General features: G+C 35.3%; 1 long non-coding RNA gene across 1 annotated transcript in view; it reads left to right on the forward strand.

The window, feature by feature from the left end:
- Positions 1–16716, forward strand: part of LOC129058515 (uncharacterized) — a 158075-nt gene extending 141359 nt beyond the window's left edge. The window contains exon 5 of the long non-coding RNA XR_010139157.1: positions 16430–16716. This is a non-coding gene — a long non-coding RNA (uncharacterized LOC129058515). The remainder of the gene's footprint in view (positions 1–16429) is intronic.
- Positions 16717–25795: the final 9079 nt, after the last annotated feature.

Consider the following 25795-nt stretch of genomic DNA (forward strand, 5'->3'; position numbering starts at 1 on the left):
GTCACCAAGCTGTCCCATAAATCTCCAGAGCTTACTCGTTGTGTCTAATTGAATCTTTGTCTCTTTGACCAACATATTCCCATTACCCACCCACCCCACCCCCCTCCTAGCCTTTGGCAACCACCATTCTATTCTCTGCTTCATGAGTCTGACATTTTTAGATTTCACATATGAGTGAGATCATGCAATATTTGTCTTTCTGTTCCTGGCTTATTTCACTTAGCCTAATGTCCTTCAGGTTCTTTCATGTTGCCTCAAATGACAGAATTTTTTTTTCAGGTTGAGTAATATGTCATTGCATATATAAACATAGACACACACACACAAACACACATTTTCTCTACCTATTCATCTATTAATAAACACTTAGATTTATCCCATATAGTTACCATGAATAATGCTGCAGATGTCTCTTTGACATATTAATTTTATTACCTTTAGATACATATTTTAAAAGTGTGGTTGCAGAATGATACAATAGATCTATTTTAATTTTTTTGAAGATTCTCTGTTTTCCATAATGGCTGTACTAATTAACATTCCCACCAATAATATACAGACTTCCCCTTCTTTCTACACCTTTGCCAACAACTGTAATTTCTCTTGGTTTTGATAATAGTTTTTCTAACAAGTGTGAGGTGATATCTCATTATGGTTTTAATTTCCATTTCCCTGATGATTTGTGATGTTGAGCATTTTTCTGTAAACCTATTGGTCGTTTGTACATCTTCTTTTGAAGACCTGTCTATTCAACTTCTTAGCCTATTTTTAAATTAGTTGTTTACTTGTTATTGAGTTGCTTGAGTTTCCTCTCTATATAGTATATTAGCCTATTATAAGATATATGATTTGCAGATGCCATTTATTTATTTGTGATTTTGTTGCTTGTGCTTTTAAGCTCCTATCCAAAACAGTTTTGTCAAGACTAATATCAAGCAGCTCTTCTTCTATGTTTTCTTTTCTAGTAGTTTTATAGTTTCAGCTTTCCCTGTTTGCAGATGACATTCTCTTAAATATAGAAAATTTGAAAGATTCCACCAAAAAAAAAAACTATTATATCTTATAAACAAATTGAGTAGAGTGGTGGGATAGAAAATCAACCTACAAAATAAACAGAAGCCTTTTCATACACTAACACCAAACTAGTCAAAAAAGAAATCAAGAAACCAATCTCATTTACAATGCCATAAAAAATAGGAGTAAATCAATGAAGTGAAAAATCTGTACACTAAAAACTATAAAACATTGAGGAAAGAAATTAAAGAAGACACAAAGAAATGGAAAGCTGGTTTGTGTCACAGATTAGAAGAGTCCATATTGTTAAAACAGAGTTAAAATAAGGTAGAGCAAGAAGGCCAAATAGGAGCCTCCACTGATCATCTCACATACAAGAATACCAAATTTAACTATTATCTACACAAAAAATCAACTTCATAAGAACCAAAATGTAAGTACAAGCTGAGCCACAGTGGGGTAGAACACGAAGCAGGCTCTTGTGATCCCCGATTCCAGGTCTTGACTCTTAGGCAGTGTTTCTGGACCTGCCCAGGGCCAGAGGGAAGCCCACTTCCCTGAAGAGTGAGTCCTAGACCTGGCAGCATTCACCAAAAGCTGACCGAGGAGCTCTTGAACCTTAAGTGAACATTGCCAGTAGCCTGGCAGTACTCCCCATGGGCCTGCAGTGCAGGTGGCTATGAGGAGAGGCTCCTCCGCCTACGGAAAGAGGAGGAAAAATGTGTAATACTTTGCTTCATGGTATAAGTTTAAACTTAGCTGCAGTAGAATAGAGCACCAGGCAGATTTCTAAGGTTTCTCACTCCAGGACCTGGCTCCTGGACAGCATGCCTAGGGCATGGGGGAACACGCCACCATGAAGGGAAGAAAATAAGCCTGGCTGGCTTTGCAACCTGTTGATTGTAGAGCCCTAAGGCCTTGAGCAAACATAGGCAGTATCCAGGTACTGGTTAGAGTGGGCCTTAAGTGAGACCCAGTGTTGTGCTGGCTTCACAGCTGACCTAGCATAGTCCCATTGGTGGTAGCCAGAGGTGTGCTTGTGTCACCCCACCCCCAGCTCCACGTAGCTCAGAACAGAGAGAAAGAGAGACTACATTTGTTGGGGAGAATGTAAAGTAAGAAAACAGTAGTTTCTGCCTGGTAAAGCATAGAATTCTATCAGATCTTACCCAAGAACCAAGGTGGTACCTCAACGAATCTGCAACAACCATAGTGTTACTGGGCTTGGGGTGCCCCTTAATGCATGTGTGGTTCAGATCACAACAATCAAGTCCTTTCAAATACCTGTAAAGTCTTCCTAAGAAGAAAATATGCAAAGAAGCCCAGACTGTGAAGACTACAATTAATAGCTACCTCTTCAATGCCCAGACACTGACCAACATCCACAAGCATCAAGATCATCCAGGAAAATATGATCTCACCAAATGAACTAAATAAGACACCAGGGACCAATCCTGGAGAAACAGATATGTGACCTTTTAGGCAAAGAATTTAAAATAGCTGTGTTGAGGAAACTCAACTAAATTCAAGATAACACAAAGAAGGAATTCAGAATTCCATTAGGTAAATTTAAGAAAGAGATGGAGATAGTTTTAAAAAATCAAGCAGAATTTCTGGAGCTGAAAAATGTAATTTGCATACTGAAGAAAGCATCAGAGACCTTCAAAAGAAGAATTGATCAAGCAGAAGAATGAATTAGTGAGTTTGAAGAAAGGCTATTTGAAATCACACAGTCAGAGGAAAGAAAGGAAAAATGAATAAAAAACAATTAAGCATGCCAACGGGATATAGAAAATAGCCTTTAAGAGTTACTGGCCTTAAAGAGGAGGTGTAGAAAGAAACATGTGTAGAAAGTTTATTCAAAAAGATAATAACAGAGAACTTCTAAACCTAGAAGTTCCATACCTAGAGGAAGATATCAATATCCAAGTACAAGAAGGTTATAGAAAACCAAGCAGAATTAACCCAAAGTGGACTACACCAAGGCATTGAATAATCAAACTCTCAAAGATCAAAGATAAAGGAAGGATTCTAAAAGCAGCAAGAGAAAAGAAACAAGTAACATACTGTGGAGCTCCAATACATTTGACAGCAGACTTTTCAGTGGAAACCTTACAGGCCAAGAGAGTGTGGCATGACATATTTAAAGTGCTAAAGGAAAAAAACTTTTACTGTAGAATAGTGCATCCAGAGAAAATGCCCTTCAAACATGAAGAATAAATAAACACTTACCCAGACTAACAAAAGCTAACAAAAGCTGAGGGATTTCCTCAACACCACACCTGTACTACAAGAAATGCTAAAGGGAGTACTTCAATCAGAAAGAGAAAGGACTTTAATGAGCAAAAAGAAATCATTTGAAGGTACAAAACTTAATGGTAATAGTAAGGACACAGACGTAGAATATTGTAAAACTGTAATTACAGTGTATAAACTACCCTTACGTAGAAAGACTAAAAGATAAGCGAATGAAAAATAATAGCTGCAACAATGTTTCAAAGACATAGAGAAAACAATAGGATATAAATGAAAACAATAAAATGTTTAAAAGCAGGGGAACAAAATTAAAGTGTAGAGATTTTATTAGCTTTCTTTTTGATTGTTTGTTTGTTCATGCAATCAGTGTTGTCATCAGTTTAAAATAATGGGTTATTTGAGTATTTGCAAGCCTCATGGTAACCTCAAATCGAAAAACATGCACAAAAAACAAAAAGCAAGAAATTGAATTCTACTACTAGAGAAAATCACCTTCACTAAAAGGAAGACAGGAAGAAAGGAAAGAAGGAAAACAAGAGAAGAAAACCATCAGAAAACAACAAAATGGCAGGAGTAAGTTCTTATTTATTACTAATAACATTGAATGCAAACGTTCTAAACACTCCAATAAAAAGACAGAGAGGCTGAATGAATTTAAAAAACAAAATGTAACAATCTGTTGCTTACAAAAAGGCATTTCACCTATAAAAACACACATAGACTGAAAATAACAGGATGGAAAAAGATATTCCATGAAACAGGAAACTAAATGCAAGCAGGAGCTATACTTACACAAAACAAAATAGATTTCAAGACAAAAAGCTGTTACAAGTGACAAAGTAGGTCATTAAATAATGATAAAGGGGTCAAGATGATATAAAATTGTAACTATATATGAAGTCAACACTGGAGCACATTCTTCTGCTCAACACATATATCGTTCTCAAGAATAGATCATATGTTAGATCACAAAACAAGTCTTAAAACATCAAAATAAAGTTGAAATCATATCAAGTATCTTCTCTGACCACAATGAAATGAAACTAGAAATTAACAACAAAAGGGATATATTCTTATGTGACTAGTATGTAAATGAAGAAATGAAGAAGAAAATTGAAAACTTTATTGATATAGATGATATTGGAGACACAACATACCAAAACCTATGGGATACAGCTAAAGCAGTACTAAGAGGGAAGTTTATAGCTGTAACAAACTACACCAAAAAAGTAGAAAAACTACAAATAGCAACTTAACTATGCATCAACAAGAGCAAATCAAACTCAAAATCAGAAGAAAAAAATGATAAAGGTTAGGGCATAAATAAATAAAATTGAAATAAAGAAAGCAATACAAAAGATCAATGAAATGAAAAGTTTTTTTTTCAAAAGATAAACAAAATTGACAAAACTGTAGCCAGACTAAGAAAAAAACCCAGAAGAGCCAAATAAATAAAATGAGAGATGAAAAAAGAGATATGCTTTTTCAGAGAAAAAAAAAGTAGAAATACAGACAATATTGCAGAAATTCAAAGGATCATTAGTGGCTACTATGAGCAACTAAATGCCAACAAATTAGAAAAACTGGAGAAATAATAAATTCTTATACACATACAATCCACCAAGATTGAACCATGAAAGAATCCAAAATGTAAACAGCCCAATAACACATAACAAAATGGAAACCACAATAAAAAGTTTGCCAGTAAAGAAAAGCCCAGGACCTGATAGATTCACTGCTGAATTCCACCAACCATTTAACTAAGAGCCAATCCTAATCCTACTCAAAGTATTCCAGAAAATAGAGAAGGGTGAAATACTTACAAACTCATTCTACTAGGCCAGTATTATCCTGATCCCAAAACCAGACAAATGTACATCCAAAAAGAAAACTGTAAGCCAATATCTCAGATGAATATTGATACTAAAATCCTCAACAAAGTACTAGCAAACCAAATTCAGCAACACATTAAAAAGATCATTCATAAAGATGGATATAGTTTGGCTCTGTATTCCCACCTAAATCTCATCTAGAATTGTAATTCCCATAATGCCCATGTGTCACAGGAGGAACCTGGTGGAAGGTGATTGGATCACGGAGGTGGTTTCCCCCATGCTGTTCTCATGATAGTGAGTGAGTTCTCATGACATCTGATGGTTTTACAACTGTTTGACAGTTGGTCCTTCATATGCTCTCTCTCACTTGCCACCATGTAAGACGTGCCTGGTTCCCCTTCTGCCGTGATTGTAAGTTTTCTGAGGCCTCTTGAGCCATGTGAAACTGTGAGTCAATTAAACCTCTTCTCTTTATAAATTACCCAGTCTTGGGTATTTCTTTATAACAGTGTGAGAACAAACTAATACAAGACCAAGTGGGATTTGCTACAGGAATGCAAGAATAATTCAACATATGCAAATCAATCAATGTGATACATCATATAAACAGAATGAAGGAAAAAACCATAACATTATTTTAATGGATGTGAAAAAAGCATTTGAAAAAATTCAATATATATTCATGATAAAAACCCTCAAGAAACTACTCATAGAAGGAACTTATCTTAGCATAATAAAAACCATCTATAACAGACCCACAGCTAGTATCATACTGAATGGGGGAAAATGGAAAGCTTTCCCTAAGATTGGGAAGATTACTAGAATACTCACATTCACTACTATTATTTAACATAGTACCAGAAGTTCTAGCTCAAGCAATCAGACAAGAGAAAGAAATAAAGAGCATCCAAATTGTAAAGCAGTAAGTCAAATTATCTTTGGTTGCAGAAGATAGGATCTTATATTTGGAAAAACCTAAAGACCCCACCAAAAAACTGTTAGAACTGATGAACAAATTCAGTAAAATGGCAGGATACAAAATCAACATACAAAAATTATTAGCATTTCTGTAAGCCAACAGCAAGCTGAAAAGAAAATCATAAAAAGTAATTTATTTACAATAACTACAAATAAAATTAAATATCTAGGAATTAACTAAAGAAGTGAAAGATCTCTATAATGAAAATGATAAAACATTAATGCAAGAAATTGAAAAGAGCACAAAAGAATGAAAAGATATTCCCTGTTCATGAACTGGAAGAATCAATACTGTTAAAACGTCCATACAACAAAAGGTAATCTACAGATTCAATGCAATCCTTATTTAAATGCCAATGATATTCTCCATAGAAATAGAAATAACAATCTTAAAATTTATATGGAACCACAAAGGACCCAGAATAACCAAAGCAATCCTGAGCCAAAAACAAAAACAGAACAACAACAAAAACACCTGGAGGAATCACCTTACCTCACTTCAAATTCTAATACAGTGTTATAGCTACCAAAACAGCATGGTACTGGCATATAGACATATAGACTCATGGAACAGAATAAACAACCCAGAAACAAATTCAAACATTTACAGTAAACTCATTTTTGACAAAGGTGCCAAGAATATACATTGGGGAAAGATAGTCTCGTCAATAAATGGTGCTGGGAAAACTGAATATCCACATGCAAAAGAATGAAACTAGACCTCTATCTCATGCCATATAAAAAAATCAAATTAAAATGGATTAAATCTAAGACATCAAACTCTGAAACTATTACACGAAAACATTGGGAAAACTCTCAAGTACATTGGTCTGGGCAAAGATTTCGTGGGTAATACCCCACAAGCAGAGGCAATCAAAGCAAAAATGGATGAATGGGATCATATCAAGTTAAAAAGCCTCTGCACAGCAAAGGAAACAATCAACAAAGTGTGGAGACAACCCACATAATAGAAGAAAACATTTGAAAACTATCCATCTAACAAAGGACTAATAACCAGAATACGTAAGGAGCTCAAACGACTCTAAAGAAATAAAAATCAAATTATCTGCTTACAAAATGGACAAAAGATCTGACTAAACAAAAGAAGACATAGAAATAGCAAACACAGGCATATGAAAGGTACGGGACATCATTGAGCATCAGAGAAATACAAGTCAAAACCACGGTGAGATATCATCTCATCTCAGTTGAAATGGCTTTTATCCAAAAGACAGGAAATTAACAAATGCTGGCTAGAATGTAGAGAGATGGGAACCCTCATACACAGCTGGTACATTAGTACAACCACTATGGAGAACAGCTTGGAGGTTCCTCAAAAAAAAAAACTAAAAGTGACATTGTCATATGATCAAGCCATCTCACTGCTGGATATAGACCCAAAAGAAAGGAAATCAGTATATTGAAGAGATACCTGCACTCCCAGGTTTACTGCAGCACTATTAACAATAGCCAAGATTTGGAAGCAACCTAAGTGTCCATCCTCAGATGAATAGGTAAAGAAAATGTGGTATACATACACATATACTATTCGGCTATAAAACAGAATGAGATTCTGTCATTTGCAAGAACTAGATGGGACTGGAAATCATTACGCTAAGTGAAATAAACCAGGCACAGAGAGACAAACTTGGCAATGTTCTCACTTATTTGTGGGAGGTAAAAATTAAGCCAAGTGAATTCACGGAGATATAGTTTAGAAAGATGGTTACCAGGGGCTGGGGAAGGTAGGGGCAGTGGGTAGGAAGAAAGTGGGGATGATTAATTGGTACAAAAAAACAGAAAGAATGAGTAAGATCTAGAATTTGATAGCACAACAGAGTGACTATAGTCAATAATAATTTAATTATATATTTTAAAATAACTAAAAGTGTATAATTGGATTGTTTGTAACACAAAGAGTAAATACTTGAGGTGATAGATATCCCATTTACCCTGAAGTGATTATTTTACAGTTTATGACTGTATCAAAAGATCTCTTGTACCCCACAAAATATACACTTATAATGTGCTCAGAAAAATTAAAAATTGAAAAACAAGACATGTATATATATATAATTGAAATGTACATACCACCCAAAGCAATCTACAGGTTCAGTGCAATCCCTATCAAAATTCTGATAACAAACGTTTTTCACAGGCATGGAAAAATCAATTCTAAGACATGTGTGGAACTGTTTTTGTTTTTTTTTGTTTTTTTTTGTTTTTTTTTGTCGCTTGCTAGGCTGGAGTGCAGTGGCATGATCTCACCTCACTGCAACCTCCGCCTCCCGGGTTCAAGTGATTCTCCTGCCTCAGCCTCCTGAGTAGCTGAGACTACAGCCGCGCACCACCAAGCCCAGCTGATTTTTGTATTTTTAGTAGAGACAGTGTTTCACCATGTTGGCCAGGATGGTCTCGATTTCCTGACCTTGTGATCCACCCGCCTTGGCCTCCCAAAGTGCTGGGATTACAGGCGTGAGCCGCCATGCCCAGCCATGTGTGGAACTGTCTAGGACCCAGAGATAGACAATGTAATTTCAAGTAAAAAGAACAAAATTGGAGACATCACAGTGCCTAATCTCAAAATATACTACAAAGGTATGGTAATTAAAATGGCATGGAAAAGCAAACATATAAACCAATGGAATGGGTTAGAAAGCCTAGAAATAAATTCATGGATTTATGGTCAATCGACTTTTGAAAAAGTTGCCAGTGAGGAAATGACAATGAGGAAAGGACAATTTCTTCAATAAATGGTGTTTGGAAAACTGGATAGCCATCTGTAAAACAATGAAGTTGTGTCCTTATCTCACATCATATAGAAAAATCAGCACAAAGAATAAATATATTTTATTACACAATACTATTAGTTAACTTTTAGTAATATTATCAGTATGAAAAACTATTTCTAGTTAACAATTTTATTTAAAATCCTGAAGATAATAAAAAATTTTATGTTTGAATAAATAATAAAAAATGATATTTATGAACTTCAGCCAAATTAAGATACTCTTAACTCTTTACATACCCTTAAGGAATACTTTGTTTTGATCAATTTAGTTAATTGTTAACATGAATCATTATTGAGCATAGGGTAAATAATGGTTAATTAACTATGTTACGTTTGATTTACATGTGAATATTTCCTTAAGAAAGGTTTGTGTATTTCCATGTTGTTTCCAGCTTCCCAATAGTCCATATATTCAGGGCAAACAACCAATGTAAAGTGGTGATGTTTAACAGCCATGTAATTGGGGCTTTTTGTTGGGATTTTAAAAGAATCTTTAGTTTTTTTAATAATTTCTGATCAATGTGTTTTGTATTGTGATCATTAACATAAACTCTGTTTCTTTTTTTTTCTTTTTTATTATTATTATTATTATACTTTAGGTTTTATGGTACATGTGCGCAATGTGCAGGTAAGTTACATATGTATACATGTGCCATGTTGGTGCACTGCACCCACTAACTCGTCATCTAGCGTTAGGTATATCTCCCAATGCTATCCCTCCCCCCTCCCCCTACCCCACAACTGTCCCCAGAGTGTAATGTTCCCCTTCCTGTGTCCATGTGTTCTCATTGTTCAACTCCCACCTATGAGTGAGAATATGCGGTGTTTGGTTTTTTGTTCTTGCGATAGTTTACTGAGAATGATGATTTCCAATTTCATCCATGTCCCTACAAAGGACATGAACTCATCATTTTCGATGGCTGCATAGTATTCCATGGTGTATATGTGCCACATTTTCTTAATCCAGTCTATCATTGTTGGACATTTGGGTTGGTTCCAAGTCTTTGCTATTGTGAATAATGCCGCAATAAACATACGTGGGCATGTGTCTTTATAGGAGCATGATTTATAGTCCTTTGGGTATATACCCAGTAATGGGATGGCTGGGTCAAATGGTATTTCTTGTTCTAGATCCCTGAGGAATTGTCACACTGACTTCCACAATGGTTGAACTAGTTTACAGTCCCACCAACAGTGTAAAAGTGTTCCTATTTCTCCACATCCCCTCCAGCACCTGTTGTTTCCTGACTTTTGAATGATTGCCATTCTAACTGGTGTGAGATGGTATCTCATTGTGGTTTTGATTTGCATTTCTCTGATGCCAGTGATGGTGAGCATTTTTTCATGTGTTTTTTGGCTGCATAAATGTCTTCTTTTGAGAAGTGTCTGTTCATGTCCTTTGCCCACTTTTTGATAGGGTTGTTTGTTTTTTTCTTGTAAATTTGTTTGAGTTCATTGTAGATTCTGGATATTAGCCCTTTGTCAGATGAGTAGGTTGTGAAAATTTTCTCCCATTTTGTAGGTTGCCTGTTCACTCTGATGGCAGTTTCTTTTGCTGTGCAGAAGCTCTTTAGTTTAATTAGATCCCATTTGCCAATTTTGGCTTTTGTTGCCATTGCTTTTGGTGTTTTAGACATGAAGTCCTTGCCCATGCCTGTGTCCTGAATGGTAATGCCTAGGTTTTCTTCTAGGGATTTTATGGTTTTAGGTCAACATAAACTCTGTTTCAAAATTCAGAAAGTAAGTTAACTGCATGGCTTTAGTTTATTCAAAGGTAAAATGGCACAGTTAGATGAACAGGTCTTTAAGTTATCTTCCATATCTAGAACTTTGTAGATTAACAGTAGAATCATGTTATTCCTCTCTTCTTTTTACCCAGCATTAAAGCTAATCCTACACATAATAAAATGTTGAATGTTGAATATTACTAAATAAAGTGAATACATAAATAGGTAGATATATAATGTTAGGACAGCAAAAAATAATTTACGTATAAAGTAAACTGGTTCGATGTTTTCTAATTTGTATTCATTATTGACACATAAAATTCACATTTTGTTGTTACGACCACTTGAGATGATATAAAACTATCATAGAAAGCCATCATGGTCAAAATGATCAATGAATCAATTAATATTCCTTTGAAATATATATATATTTATATTCCTGTTACTTGCCACTAAAAATAGTGTTCAGTGTTCTTATTATGAAAATATAATTTATATGCCTTGTAATTTTAGTTTCAGTATAGGAAAGAAAATTGTCATTGAGCTGGTCAAATCCTTTCTTTGTGATGACTGTAATAAATAAAATGTATATATTTGCCATCTGTATTCAAATGTTTTGTATGCATTTGCTCATTTGACAATAATCATTTATGATAACAGTGCTAAAATATAAAAATAAAATAATTAATTTTCCAATATGTAGAGTGAATGACAAATTTAAATAGGAATTTTACCTTTGATATTTGGAAATGCATTTTGTTTTTCGTTTTTTACCTTTTTTTCTTGACTAATACAATTCCAATTGGCCAGAAAAAAATGTTTGAACAACAAAAGAATAATCTAGTAATATAATCTGGAACTGGAGTGCTGAAAATTTTTTGTTGTTTTCTACACCGTTCTTTATTTTCTACCATCAGTGCCATTCATGCTTTTTAAAAATTCCTCTGAGTATGCACAGTGTTGATTGGCTCAATTCATGGGAATGACCCATATATGCATTGAAGGGCCAAATTTAGCCTGGAATAATAAAATCAGCTTGTACTAGGCTCATCACAAAGTTAATAAGTGATTAGATGCATTTTGTATTAGTATTTGTTGAGCGACAAAGTTCAAAAATATCTTTTAGCCTAAGAGTATTTTCCAAAATGGTTAGGCATTTTGACTTATGACCTGACAATGATGCATTTATATTATATACAGTATTTGGAACAGGATTGGTTCACTGGGTCTTCATATACCAGTTCCCTGGGTCAGTCTGAAAAGATTCTTGGGACAGATCCTGGAAATGCGGCCTGAGGGAGAATGTTAGTTATGCAGGGCATTCACAAATGTATGCAGTGCCACTCACTGACATCTACAAAGGGTCCATTTTATAAATTGTCAAAGAAGCCATTGTGGCGGAATGACACCAGAGAAGAGCTGTCAATTCTATTATTAAATTGACATTCCGCACATGCTGCTTTCAGATGGAGGCCCTTAATGAACTTATTCTCCCTCCTTTTTCCCCTGCATCATTTTATCTTCTTTCTTATTTGCTCTTCAAAAAGACATCAATTGGTGTTAAAGTGTTGGACAAGTGAGCCCTACAAGAAGCCATCCTTCTGGTTCATTGACAGCTATTTCAAACACCTGGGAGAGAGTCTTCACAACATTTCTGTGACTTCAGGATGCTACAGTGATTCCTACAAAAACTATGACATCTCCTAGGGTATTGTCAATCAAGCATCTGAGGGTAAAAACAAGAACAAAAAAAGTGTGTTTTAAAGCAAGATGATAAAGAGTAGTGTAATCCTACTTGTGAAAAGGAAGAAGAGCAAGGCATTGTCTTAATCTACAGAGCACAACACCCAGCTCTTCGATGTTTTTGACAATGAAAAGTGAAGGGCACATGCCTTAGTCAAAACTGAGGGTTTGATACAAGCTGGTTGTTAATTCTCTTGAAAATCTCCATTGTTCTCCTAGTCACTGGAATCGTGTGCTAAACAAGCATTCAATGAAGAAAGTGCCCTATCATCCTTGTTCATTTGTTTAATGTCATTCTTATTGTGATACATCCCGCAAGCGTGTATTTACCAGGTAGCCAGTCTTGAGATCCTGCCTGCTGTGAATCCTCTATGAAGATGACAAGCTCGAAGGAATGGCTAACTTTTGTTCTCAGGGGTGTCTTGTGGTGGATATCCTGTGACTGGCAGCTGTTGGGAAGAAGGACAAGGAGATTTTTACATTTGTTTACTGCCTTGACATTTCCTCATTCCTTCTCACATCGACTATTGTCATTTGTGGAAGAGCTGAAATTCCTACCTTTCCAATGCAGATCCCACAGAGCTATGAAGCTATACAGCTATGAAGAAATCATTATGAGAAATAAAAAGTGGCTCAGGCTCACGCATAATGAAACATCCTGACAGTCTAGCTACTAGAATATAAACATTCCTAAGATTCTTAACAAGATATTTCATCTTATGTTACTCTTTGTGTGAAGCAGAAACCTTAAATATTGTGTATTCTCATTATGTTGTCAGTAGAATGAGGTCTCCATTAAATTTGAATTGTGTCCCACCTGTTTCGCTTTAAACTTTTTGATTTATTTTTACAGCCAGTATTTCTTATGATTTCTTATTACAGCTAGTATAAACTGTATAGAAATTAAGATTTCTCTGGTAGGAAAATGACATATTCACCTGCAGTTCTGCAGTTTTAAATAGTTGATTTTTTCTTTTCTTTTTATCTTCTTTATTTTAGCTTGTTTGCTGCTTAATAATTGCTGTGACTCACAATTTTAAAATTTGTTGCTTGACTATAATCTAGTGGTTTTTTACTACAAATCTGAGAGCGATAAAATCTGAGGCTTAGAAAAACCATATTACAGAACTTTCCTGAATGAATAAGCCAAACTGATGGAAGTCTCATGCCTAATGTTATGTAAAGCTTTCTGAAAAATGTTTTACTGTAGCATATAATTTACTCAACATAAGTGGTTTCTACAGTGCTATTGAAAAGAATTTCTGTCACTTACTGGCATTAGGATGATGATATTTTAAGCCCCTTGATCCAGAGCCTGTGCTTCACAGTCAAGACTAAAAACCAAGACTAAAGCACAATTGCACTTCCTTACTTAAAAAAAGATTGAAGGATTTATAGTCTGAGAAAAAAAATCACTATGTCTTCATATGCAGAAATATGTACTAAGTGACGAACTAACTATATATATATATGTGTGTGTATGTATGTATACCTATACGTGTGTGTATATATGTATATACATTTTATTTCATGTTATTTAATAATAAAGGTATCTAAAATACTTTAGGATAAGAAAAACTTTGCACATTTCCAATATAATAATTTTAAGTATTTTGAATTGTGTATACAACTTTGATGTTTCTCTTCTTTTTCACCTCTTAATTCCATTATGTCTTAAAACAGTATAAGTGACTGATATAAAGCATTACTGCAAAAAAAAATCAGCAATGTTTTTGAAATGTTTGCTTTATTATATGATCACAAAATCACTAAAAAAATTATTATTAAGAATCTTATAAGATTCTTAGACCTTAGAAGTTCTGCACAGAAGAAAGACTCTGTAAATATGAACAAGTTATGAAATGTGTCAGTTAGAATTCAAGTCTTTAAACCCATCACAGAGTCCATACTGGGGAGAAAACATACAAATGTAAGCTGTGTGGCAAAGACTTCAGTTGGAGATCACACCTTCAAGCTCATCATAGAGTCCACTCAGGAGAGAAACTGTATAAATATGATACGTGTGGGAAGGGTTTCTATTGGAGCTCAGGGATTCTAATTCATCAGAGTTCATAGTGGTGATAAATTCCATAAAAGTGAAGAGTCTGGTAAGATTATTCTTTACCAGAGAATCTACAGAGAAATGAAGTTTTGTAAAATGGTGTTCTGTTTTGTTTCGAAGTCCTCCAACAAAAGCTAAAATTTTCCAGTCACTAGAGTTCTTTCAGAAAAAAAAAAAAAAATCAAAAATGTAATGTTTCTGCCCAACTTCAACATTTATAATGGTAAGGGGACCACTCAGCAGAAACATTTATTGAGAGGGGTACCATAAGTGAGTCTGTCAGAACTTTAACATCAGTCATTGTGCAGGAGCTAGGGCTTATAAAATATAAAAGGGGTCAGACATTTAACAAAAGTACAATAATGACTATGCCTGAATCTATGTCCACTGGAATGTGAGCTTGATGAGAAAAGGGACTTTGTTCATTGCCAAGCCTGCAAAGCTATGACATTTCATAACTCAATGTTGGTGCTCAGTACTTTTTGCTAAATAAGTGCAAAGTATGTTTAAAAATGTATTAAGCTCATTTCAAAAAAAATTATTTGGAAGAAGAATCCTGCCAACAATCTTAATAAAACCATTCCAAGTAAATAAATATTATTTAAAATGTAGAATATCAGGGAAAATTGCAATCTGAAACAACATAAATTTGGTTGTAATCATATTAGAATTGGTTTGTATTATTTGCCTCTTTTCTGTCTTTTTTTTTTTTTTTTGTAAATTGAAATGAGGTCTCACTATGTTGCCCAGGCTAGTCTCAAACTCGTGGGCTCAAGCAATCCTCTAGCCTCAGCCTCCTGAGTAGCTGGGATTACAAGCATCACTACGACGCCTTGCTTGTCCTGTCTTAAATAAGGCTATGGTGAATTTTTTAACATTTTCTCTCATTCTCTACAGTATAGCATCAGTTTGAGTTTAGCTTTATAGGCATGTGTATGCGCATGTGTGTGTACTTCAAATGACAGTACAAACTGATAAGCAAATTTCGGCTTAACTTTACAAAAAATAGACCACTGCATTTTACATCATTGAACTTGTACTAGTGCCCTGCATGTTAAGGGAAACTTTTACTACAATATTTAGAAAGTGTAAGAAATGGTTACTGATGACAAATACTTTTAATAAATGTCAGTTATTTAAAAATCTGATGTTTTTTGTCTAAATAAAACAAGCATAACCTCTAATGCTGAACCCAGCTGTAAAATTCTGGAATTCCATCACTGTAAGCACAATAGAATTGTAACTTAAATAAGGAATCTATCGTTGTTCATTTTAGAGAAACATTAATATAGGCACAGCATAAGTCAAATGAAATTATAAAGTTACATTTCAGAGACTATTGACATTATTTTAGCATATGCTTATATATTTATTATGATTTCTAATATTCCAGATGTAAAATTTATACAAATCTTTTATTTAGTTATCTATTTATTCAGCAAAAATATGCTAGCATTATATAACATTATGTTTTAGTAGTGGGGACATAACAACAAACAAAGAGAAAAACATCATTGCCGTCACAAAACTTATGTTGGACTACAAAGACAGAGTAATTAACAAATTAGTAAACTGTAGGATTATTAGGCAGTAATAAATAAAGCATAAAAGGAGGAGACAGTGATTTTAAATGGGACAGTCAGGAAAGCTATCTCTGAGAAGGTAACCAAAAAAAAACCATATACACACAATTTCAGCACAGACTTGAGTCCTGTAGGTAAAACATGTATCTAGCAGAAGGCATACCCCTGAGGCAAGGCTATATCTGGCTGAGTTCAAGAAAAGTGAGGATATAGCTTGAGTACCAAGAGCAAGGATATAGCTAGAGTACCAAGAGCAAGGATAAAGGTAGTAGAAGATAAGGTCAGAAATATAAAGGAGGTCAGATTATGTAAGGATTTGTAGGGCATTCTATACACTTTGAATTTTACTCTATGAAATGGAGGCCATTGGAGAGTTTTGGACAAAGGAATAATAATACTTCAATTCTGTTTATATTTTATTTTATTCTATTTTTTTTTAGAAACAGGGTTTCACCATGTTGGCCAAGCTGGTCTCGAACTCCTGACCTCAAGTGATCCACATGCCTCGGCTTCCCAAAGTGTGGGATTACAGGGATGAGCCACCACACCTGGCCCTGTATGGAGCCAAGAAGATTTGCTGACAGATTATACATGGAGTGTGGAAGCCAAGTATTTTCCCCAAGGTCTTTCACCTTGTGAAGGTGCAAGGGAAAGGATGGAGTCATCATTAACTGAGATTGGGACAACTGTGTAAGGAGCAAGTTTGATGAGTAAAATGAGAAAATTTATTTTGTACATGTTATGTTAAAGATACCAATTAGATAATTAGTTATATATCATATACAAATAGATGTACAGGGCTAAAGTTCATGGATGAAGGCTGACCTAGGAAAAAAATTTGGAAGTTTACCTCCTATATAAGCTATACAGTTGATATATAACATCAGGAGACTAAATGAAATCACCTAGGAAATACATATATACAATATATATTTATATATATATCATATATATAGATGGATGGATGAAAAGATAGATAGGAAATATATATATTTACATATAATATATAGGAAATATAATATATAGGAAATATATATACATATATATAGACACACACCTAGGAAATATATATATGTATATGGATGGATGAATAGATAGATGTAGATAGATAGATAGATAGACAGATAGATAGACATGTAGGAAACTCAAGGACTGAGCTCTGGGAAGTTTGAGAGCTAAGAGATTAGGAACAAGATTAGGAACCTCAAAAGGCATAGGCAGTGAAGTATAAGGAAAATCAGAAGAGTAGGTATCCCAACAGTGAAGTCAAAACGGTGTTTGGAAGAAAAGGGATAGATCAACCCTGTAATATAGGTCAAGGATGAAGAAGACTAAAAATTTGACATTGCATTTAGCAACAAGGAGGTGATAGAAACCTAACCTCGAAAAAAGTACAATTTCAATACATTTTGAGGGAAGAGTTATAAACATAACTGGAATGCTTTTCAGAGGCAATGGGGAAAATGTCATTGGCGCTAGTGTAATTTTGGCATTCTTTATAAAATAGTCATAGCAACTAGGATAGCAAGACTAAAGATCTACAGACAATGTCTACAACAAAGCATATTGATTAATTCTTTGTGGGAAATCAGGTAATTAATAGTGGCCAGAAAAGAGAAATTATTCATGTTTCTGCAACCCAGAAATAACTGGTGAACAACAGGTTTATTGTGACCTTCCTTTCAAAATAAATAATCAACAAGGAGTTTTATAATTTTATTTTTAAAGCATAATTTTTAAATAAAATGAGACTTTTCTTGTGATACATGATATAGTATAGGATGATAATGACTGGGATAATATTATATATTAAGCAAAAATGTTGATTGTAAAACATTACAATCCTTATTTAGTAAACTAAAAATGTATAAACTAAAATATAGTAAACTAAAAAAATAGTAATGAACTAAAAATATAGATAGATGAATATACGGATGGACTTGTAATACAGACAGAAATGTTAATGGCAGTTATCTCAGGAATAAAAGATTGTGAGTTATCGGGTCAAATTCACTGCCGATATTTCATGTAGGTTCTTTTCTACTTTCCCTAAGTGTCGGCCGGTGTGAGAAATAAAGGGACAGAGTACAAAAGAGAGAAATTTTAAAGCTGGATGTCTGGGGGAGACATCACATGTCGGCAGTTTCCATGATGCCCCCGAGCGGTAAAACCAGCAAGTTTTTATTAGGGACTTTCAAAAGGGGAGGGAGTGTAGGAAAAGGGGAGGGAATGTACGAACAGGGTGTGGGTCAGAGAGACCACGTGCTTCACAAGGTAATAGAATATCACAAGGTAAATGGAGGCAGGGTGAGATCACAGGACCACAGGACAGGGACAAAATTAAAATTGCTGATGAAGTTTTGGGCACCATTGTCATTGATAACATCTTATCAGAAAACAGGGTTTGAGAGCAGACAACCGGTCTGACCAAAATTTATTAGGCGGGAATTTCCTTGTCCTAATAAGCCTGGGAGCACTACGGGAGACTGGGACTTATTTCATCCCTACAGCTGCAAGCGTAAAAGACAGCCACCCCCAAAGCGGCCATTTCAGAGGCCTACCCTCAGGGACCCATTCTCTTTCACAGGGATGTTCCTTGCTGAGAAAAAGAATTCAGTGATATTTCTCCCATTTGCTTTTGAAAGAAGAAAATATGACTCTGTTCTGCCCGGCTCACCGGCAGTCAGAGTTTAAAGTTATCTTTCTTGTTCCCTGAACATTGCTGTTATCTTGTTCTTTTTTCAAGGTGCCCAGATTTCATATTGTTCAAACGCACATGCTCTACAATTTGTGCAGTTAACGCAATCATCACAGGGTCCTGAGGTGACATTCATCCTCCTCATCTTACAAAGATGATGGGATTAAGAGATTAAAGTAAAAACAGGCATGGGAAATCACAAGGGTATTGATTGGGGAGGTGATAAGTGTCCATGAAATCTTCACAATTTACGTTCAGAGATTGCAGTAAAAACAGGCGTAAGAAATTATAAAAGTATTAATTTGGTGAACTAATAAATGTCCATGAAATCTTCACAATTTATGTTCTTCTGCTATGGCTTCAGCCGGTCCCTCGGTTTGGGGTCCCTGACTTCTCACAACAGTGAGTAAATTTGTTCTATCTTGTTTACTTTTCTATCTTTCCAATTTTCTATTATAATTATATATTATTTTTTCTAATTAAAGAAAGAAAAGTACTGTAATTTCAGAGGATTCTCACTGCCTTAAAATGAACTATAATGTTTTCTCATGAGATACCCTCCTCCAAGGCTTATTTGCCTTGCTGGCCCTGGGACCCTGTTTGTGCACCAGAATTAATGAACTATTTTAAAATCTCCAAATAATGTATGCTGTTTCAAGCCTTTGTACCATTTCAGATATTATCTTGTCTATTAGAAATATCCCACTCTCTCTCATTCACCTGGTGAATTTGCCACGTGAGTTACCTTTGAAGCCTCGCCTCAAATGTTTGTTTTTCTAAGAATCATTACAAAACAGAACATATTTTTAAAATTTGTTTTTTTTTTTTAGTTTTTGTGGATACAAAGTAGGTGTACATACTTATGAAGCGCATGCAATGTGAAATAAGCACATCTTGGAGAATGGGGTATCCATCCCCTCAAGCTTTTATCCTTTGAGTTACAGACAATTAATTACATTCTTTAACTTATTTTAAAATATACAATTACATTACTATTGACTGTAGTCACCTTTTTGTGCTATCAAATAGTATAACTTATTTATTCTTTCTACTTTTTTACCTGTTGACCTTCCCCATCTTTGACAATATTTTTTCCTCTATCTTCTTTGAATCCCTTATTTCTTTTTGTTCCAGAATTAAGAACAGCTTATTTCTAGTCACCTTATTCCACATACATGTCAAATCAAATTGAGAACAAGAAGAAAAAACAGGAAAGGTCTTTTTGTCAGGTTTATTGGAGAAATAAATTAGTGATGTTCTTCAAACTATGACTTGAATCTAGTCGACCTCATTTTGCATTTGGGTCATTTGTTTCCATGCTTTTCTCTAATCTTCACTTGACCTGCCTAGGATAGCGCTGTGTCTTCTTGACTTTTGTGTTCTTGATACCTAGAAAGCTACTAGCACAAAGAAAATGCTTAATAAAAATTTTCCAATAAATAAATGAATGTATAGATGAATATTGGAATGTCTGAGGCATAGCTCCTGTCTTTAAGCTCAGAATTATAGGACCTAAGACAAATATATAAATAAGGCAAAGAAAAACTATTAAAAGCCACAGATAAAAGTGCAGATTTATTTCAAAAGTTATTTTTACTCTGTATTATTCTAATGTTATGAGAGAGTCATTTTGATTTAAACAAAATCTTCATTACTGAGTTATCAAATGCCAATAACAAGAACATATGATGGGATATATTGACCAGGCACGGCAGCTCATGCCTGTAATCCTAGCACTTTGGGAGGACAAGGCAGGCCAATCACTTGAGGCCAGGAGTTGGAGACCAGCCTGACCAACATGGTGAAACCCCATCTCTACTAAAAACACTCAGCTGAGCATGGTGACACACGCCTATAATCCCAGCTACTACGGAGGCCGAGGCAGGAGAATCACTGGAGTCCAGAAGGCAGAGGTTGCAATGAGTCATGATCGCACCACTGCACTCCAGCCTGGGAAACAGAGTGAGGCTCCATCTCAATAAATAAATAAATAAATAAATAAATATATACATATATACATATATATATTTATGACATAAATGTGGAAATGACAAGAAAAGTGGGGAGCAAATTTTTAAAGTGAGAGACATGATATTTATTGTTAAAGGTATAAATTGACACAAGTTTTCTGGGAATAACTGGTAATACTTACTAAAATTAAGTAACAGTATGCTCTTTGACCCTGGGATCACAGTTCTGGGTGCATACCACAGAGAAATTCTCACAGGGGTAGTATGAGAACAAGTGTGCAGATTTTCACTGGGGCCTTTATTCAAGAGCAAGAAGCTGTAGGTAACCAGAAGAATAGGTGAGTAAAATGAGGTGCACACACATATACCATGCAGCAATTAGAAACAACTAAATGTATATATAAAAATGGATAGCTCTTAAAAGCAGCATTGAATAAAAAGGAAAGATAAAAGCAAAATAAGTTTTATAGTCCAATTTCATATGTAGAAATTAAAAACACACTTATCCAAATGACTCTACAGATTTTATTAGAATTACATAAATAGTTAAAGGCATGTCAAAATACAGTAGAATGTGTTCTAATTTTATGAGAACAAGGAAAGTAGAAGTCTAGAGTAAGAAAAAGTAGAACAAGAGATGAAGTTTGCACACACTAATGAGCACTATAATTAACTCAATTTTCTGTGTTCTCATAATTATAAAATTATGTGTTTATAAGTGGTGGACTGTAGCATAGAAAAATTTTGATAGACAACTTATAAACAAAATATAATATTAGCAGCCAAATTATGTTTGAAATTTTAGCAAATTGGAGACAAATTTTTAAAATATACACCTTTAAACCTATTTATGAAAATTTTATGTTACGTAACCATTCCTGTAATGAAGTTAGAGATTCACCAAATCCTTCTTTAGATTATTTGTATTTATTTGGTTTTAAATATTTTATGTTTTGAAATGATGCTATATTGAGATAAAAACCAGATTGTCTGTTACGGAGACCAGGGTTATGATAAAAACTTACAATATAAACTAAAGTATAGTAAAACAGTGTATAGAGATGCCAACAACTCAAAATTTATAATTACTCTGGGTTTTATTTACATTATTTTAAAAATTACTATAAAAAATAGGACTATCCAAGAGACTTAACTGGAAAAATATGCATAAACTATTTCTAAGTACTTATTTATGACTAATAGTATATGATTTTTGCATGACTGGGTGATAATACCAGGAGTTTGCAAAGTACAATGGAAATACTATTGATTCAAAAAAACTGTCTTGGCTGTCTATACGACTCATTGACTTTGTGATTCTGAACATTTTATTTGATATCTTGGATAATAAATTTCTTGCTATGATTAAATGAGTTAATGTAAAATATGTAAAGAGCTTAGAATCCCTGTCACACGATAATGCTACAGCTACCTATTATTCTGTGAACCTTTATTTCTTTACAATTTGAAGATGATAAGCTTGTAAATTTTCCTGAACTCTAACATGTAATAATAATATCTAGCTGATGAGATTACCAAAAGAATAAGGATGTTTATTTAGCATTCTAAGGAGACCTCACTTAGAAGATGTCTTAGTTCATTCTTGCTGCTATAACAAAAGACCGGGTAATCTATACTACTAGCTAATCTATAAAGAACAGCAATGTATTTCTTGAAGTTCTAGAGGATGGTAAGCTCAAGATCAAGGTGCCAGCAGATTTGAAGGAACATGGGCATCTTCCTAATGGGTGGAACCTTTTATGTGTCCTCATGTGGAGCAAGAACAAAAAAGAATGAACACTGTACCCTCCTGTGGTGGAAGAGATGAAAATTCCAGGAAGCTCTCTGAAGCTTTTTCTATAAGGGCATAAATCCCATTCACAAGGATGGGGTTCTCATGACCGAATCACTTCCCCAAGTGCCCCACATCTTAATACTATCAAATTGGGGATTAAGTCTCAACACAAATTTTGGAGAGACACAGACATTAAAACCATAGCAGAAGTTAATATTTAAGCAGATATTCAAAGGAAGGGAAGAAATCAGGCCTGCAGATATTTTGGGCAATAATATTCTAGACAGAGAAGGTAATAAGTGAGAAAAGACCTGAAGAGAGAGATTCTACTGGCATGTTATGGGGACAGCAAGGAGGCCAGCATTGCCGGAGCCGAATAAGTGAAGAAGTAAAAATGGCCTGGGTGGGTTGGTTCACACCTGTAATCTCAGCACTTTGGGAGGTCGAGGTGTGTGGATCACCTGAGGTCAGGAGTTGGAGACCAGCCGGACCAACATGGCAAAACCCTGTCTCTACTCAAAATACAAAAATTAGCTGAGTGTGGTGGCCGTCACCTGTAATTCCAGCTACTTGGGAGGCTAAGGCAGGAGAGTCACTTGAACTTGAGAGGCAGGGAGGTTGCAGTAAGCTGAGATTGTGCCATTGCACTCCAGCCTGGGCAACAGAGCAAGACTCCATCTCAAAAAAAAAAAAAAAAAAAAAAAAAAAAGGAAAAAAGGAAGACATGAAATCAGAGAAATCTTGACAACCCAGGACACAGTTTTTTGTAAGACGTTTTAAGAACTTTGCTCTGAGAAAGAGAGAAAGCCTCTGGAGGGTTTTGAAGACTGGTGACATGATTTACTTGAATTTCAAAAAGGAGCATTCTGACATCCGTTTTGAGAATAAATCAAAGGGATCCAAGTACTGAATTAGGGAGAAACATTAGGATACTCTTCCAGTAATCCAGCTAGAAATGATGGTAGAGATGGCAAAGAGAAGAAATAATTTTTTTTTTTATGTGCTGTGTGAAAACAAAGCATTGAGAAGACAATTTGATTTTTTTTAAATCTGGAGTTTAGGAGATCAATTCAGGCTGTGGAAATAAACATGAGAATTGACAGTTGTCAGAAAATATAAAACCTGAGAATTGTTTAGCAACATGAATCTCATTGGAGGCAATAAGAATTTCAAGAAAATGATGAGGTAAAAGCTATTTGGACTGAATTAAGAAACGAAGGAGGGGAAGTGGAGAAAAGAAATAGCATAGATACATTTTGGAGAAGATTTGCGGTAAAAAGGGGCAGAGGTGGAGCAGTAAGTCAAGAAAAGACTTTTAAAATTGATATATCTTTGCCGGTTAGCAAGAATGATTTAATAAAGAGAGAAAATTTGGTCGTTCCATAAAGTTGGGAGAATTTCTGGAGCTATGTTCATAAGCAAGGAGGGTTTTCTTTTGAAATAGAGTCCCGCTCAGTCGCCCAGGCTGGAGTGCAGTGGCACAATCTGGGCTCACTGCAACCTCCGCCTCCCAGGCTCAAGCCATTCTTCTGCCTCAGCCTCTGGAGTAGCTGGGATTAAAGGCAACTGCCATCATGCCTGGCTAATTTTTGTATTTTTAGTAGAGATGGGTTTCACCATGTTGGCCAGGCTGGTCTTGAACTCCTGACCTCAGGCGATCTGCCCTCCTCGGCCTGCGAAAGTGCTGGTATTACAGGCATGAGCCACTGCGCCCGGTCAGCAAGGAGGGTTTTAATCACATGCAAAAGTGATTCTTACTTAACCTAAGAAAGGATTACAGATAGCCTGCCTACAGTTACAGGAGAGAAAACCGAGTATATGGAACATCTGCAAGTAGTAACTTACTTTTCACTGTGGTGACAACTTAGGCAGTTTTTTCCTCTTGTGAGAACTAAGCAATTTTCTGAAAGAAAGGTTTCTTAACAAGGTTAGCGAGTTTAGTGATGTTGTGCTGGTGATTTGAGAAAAGAAAGTTTAAAATACAAATTAAAAGCAGTAGGAGAACCAATTGGCAAAGAACATGTATAAATTTCGAAGTCATAAGCTAAAAGTGAGAGCAATCCGGATGCTAGGGTGTTTTGTTCCAGCTACACTCATTAGCAAAGGTTCAGGTGCAGAGATGGCAGAGTTGATTTCCACCAGGTTTGAGGTTTTGCCAAGGGAGCATTCAAAAGCAAAAAAGAGACAAATGAGTTAACAGACTTTGCAAGGCAGTGATCACAGCGATGGCCAAAGGATGTAGTGAGGTAAGAAGGTGGGGACATGAGGGGAGTGAGAGATAGTGAAAAATTAGATGAACACATGATTGTATTTCTCAATGAAGTCGAGAAATAGTGTGAATTCGCAAATTATATGGACTTGGCCAGGAAAACAGGAGATAAGAGTCAGAGAGGAAGATACTTGAAATTGAAATTACTGGTGATCGATCACACAAATCTAATCATGGGAGTGATTGGATAAAGTAGGGTGGAAAATAAAATTATTTCACCTAAATTGGAATACATTAGAAGAACAAGTGATTCTTTTGTTTTACTCACATTTTAACTCACCCAACTATGTGGGTGGTGGTCAGAGGAGGCGTTACGTAGACACTGCTTCCCACACCCGTTGAAGGAGTCAGACTAACAAAGACTTTCCCATATTGAGGCTGCACCATACAGAGCACATGGTTCTATGTTTGTATCCAAGGAAGGAAAGAAAGCTGGAGGTATTCTTGCCAAATATTATATCCTTTGATACAGTCCATTGACCAGAATTAGTCATATGGCCTTGCCTAACTGAAGCAGGCTAGGAAAAGTGTGGGAACACATAGATATTTGGTAAGCAACAAAAGTTGCTGAGACATCTGGTACATGAAGATGAATGATGCAAAGACAGGTGGTTGTTGGTTTATTCCCCATACTGCTGCCAAAACAGTCTTTCTAAAATGCAAATCTCACTGTGTCCTTGGCATACTAAGAATCCTACAGTGAGTAACTTTACGATATAAAAACTTTACCTCGGTTGACAGGAGTAGGGAGAGATTCCAGTAGCTCCTCCTGAAGTTTAGAATAAATTTCAAACTTCTGAGTTTCACAAATAAGATCTCGTGTTGTCTGGCCCTTTCTACTTCCCCAGGTCCTGCTGGTTCGCTGCTATATTACACTGCACCTGGGATACTCTTGCCCCATTTACATGCAACTACCTCCTACTGCCTCAAAATTCCGTTTAAATGTATCTGTTTCTGAGAAACTTCCCTATGTGCCTCCCACGCCTACATCAGCTTTTGTTTGATGTCTTTCTGTTTGGAATTCTGCAGAACTCTAAGATTTTACACCAGTGCCCTCTATTACTGTTGATTCAT

The sequence above is a fragment of the Pongo abelii genome, chromosome 2 (genome assembly GCF_028885655.2).
Source record: "Pongo abelii isolate AG06213 chromosome 2, NHGRI_mPonAbe1-v2.0_pri, whole genome shotgun sequence".
Classification (NCBI taxonomy): Eukaryota; Metazoa; Chordata; class Mammalia; order Primates; family Hominidae; genus Pongo; species Pongo abelii.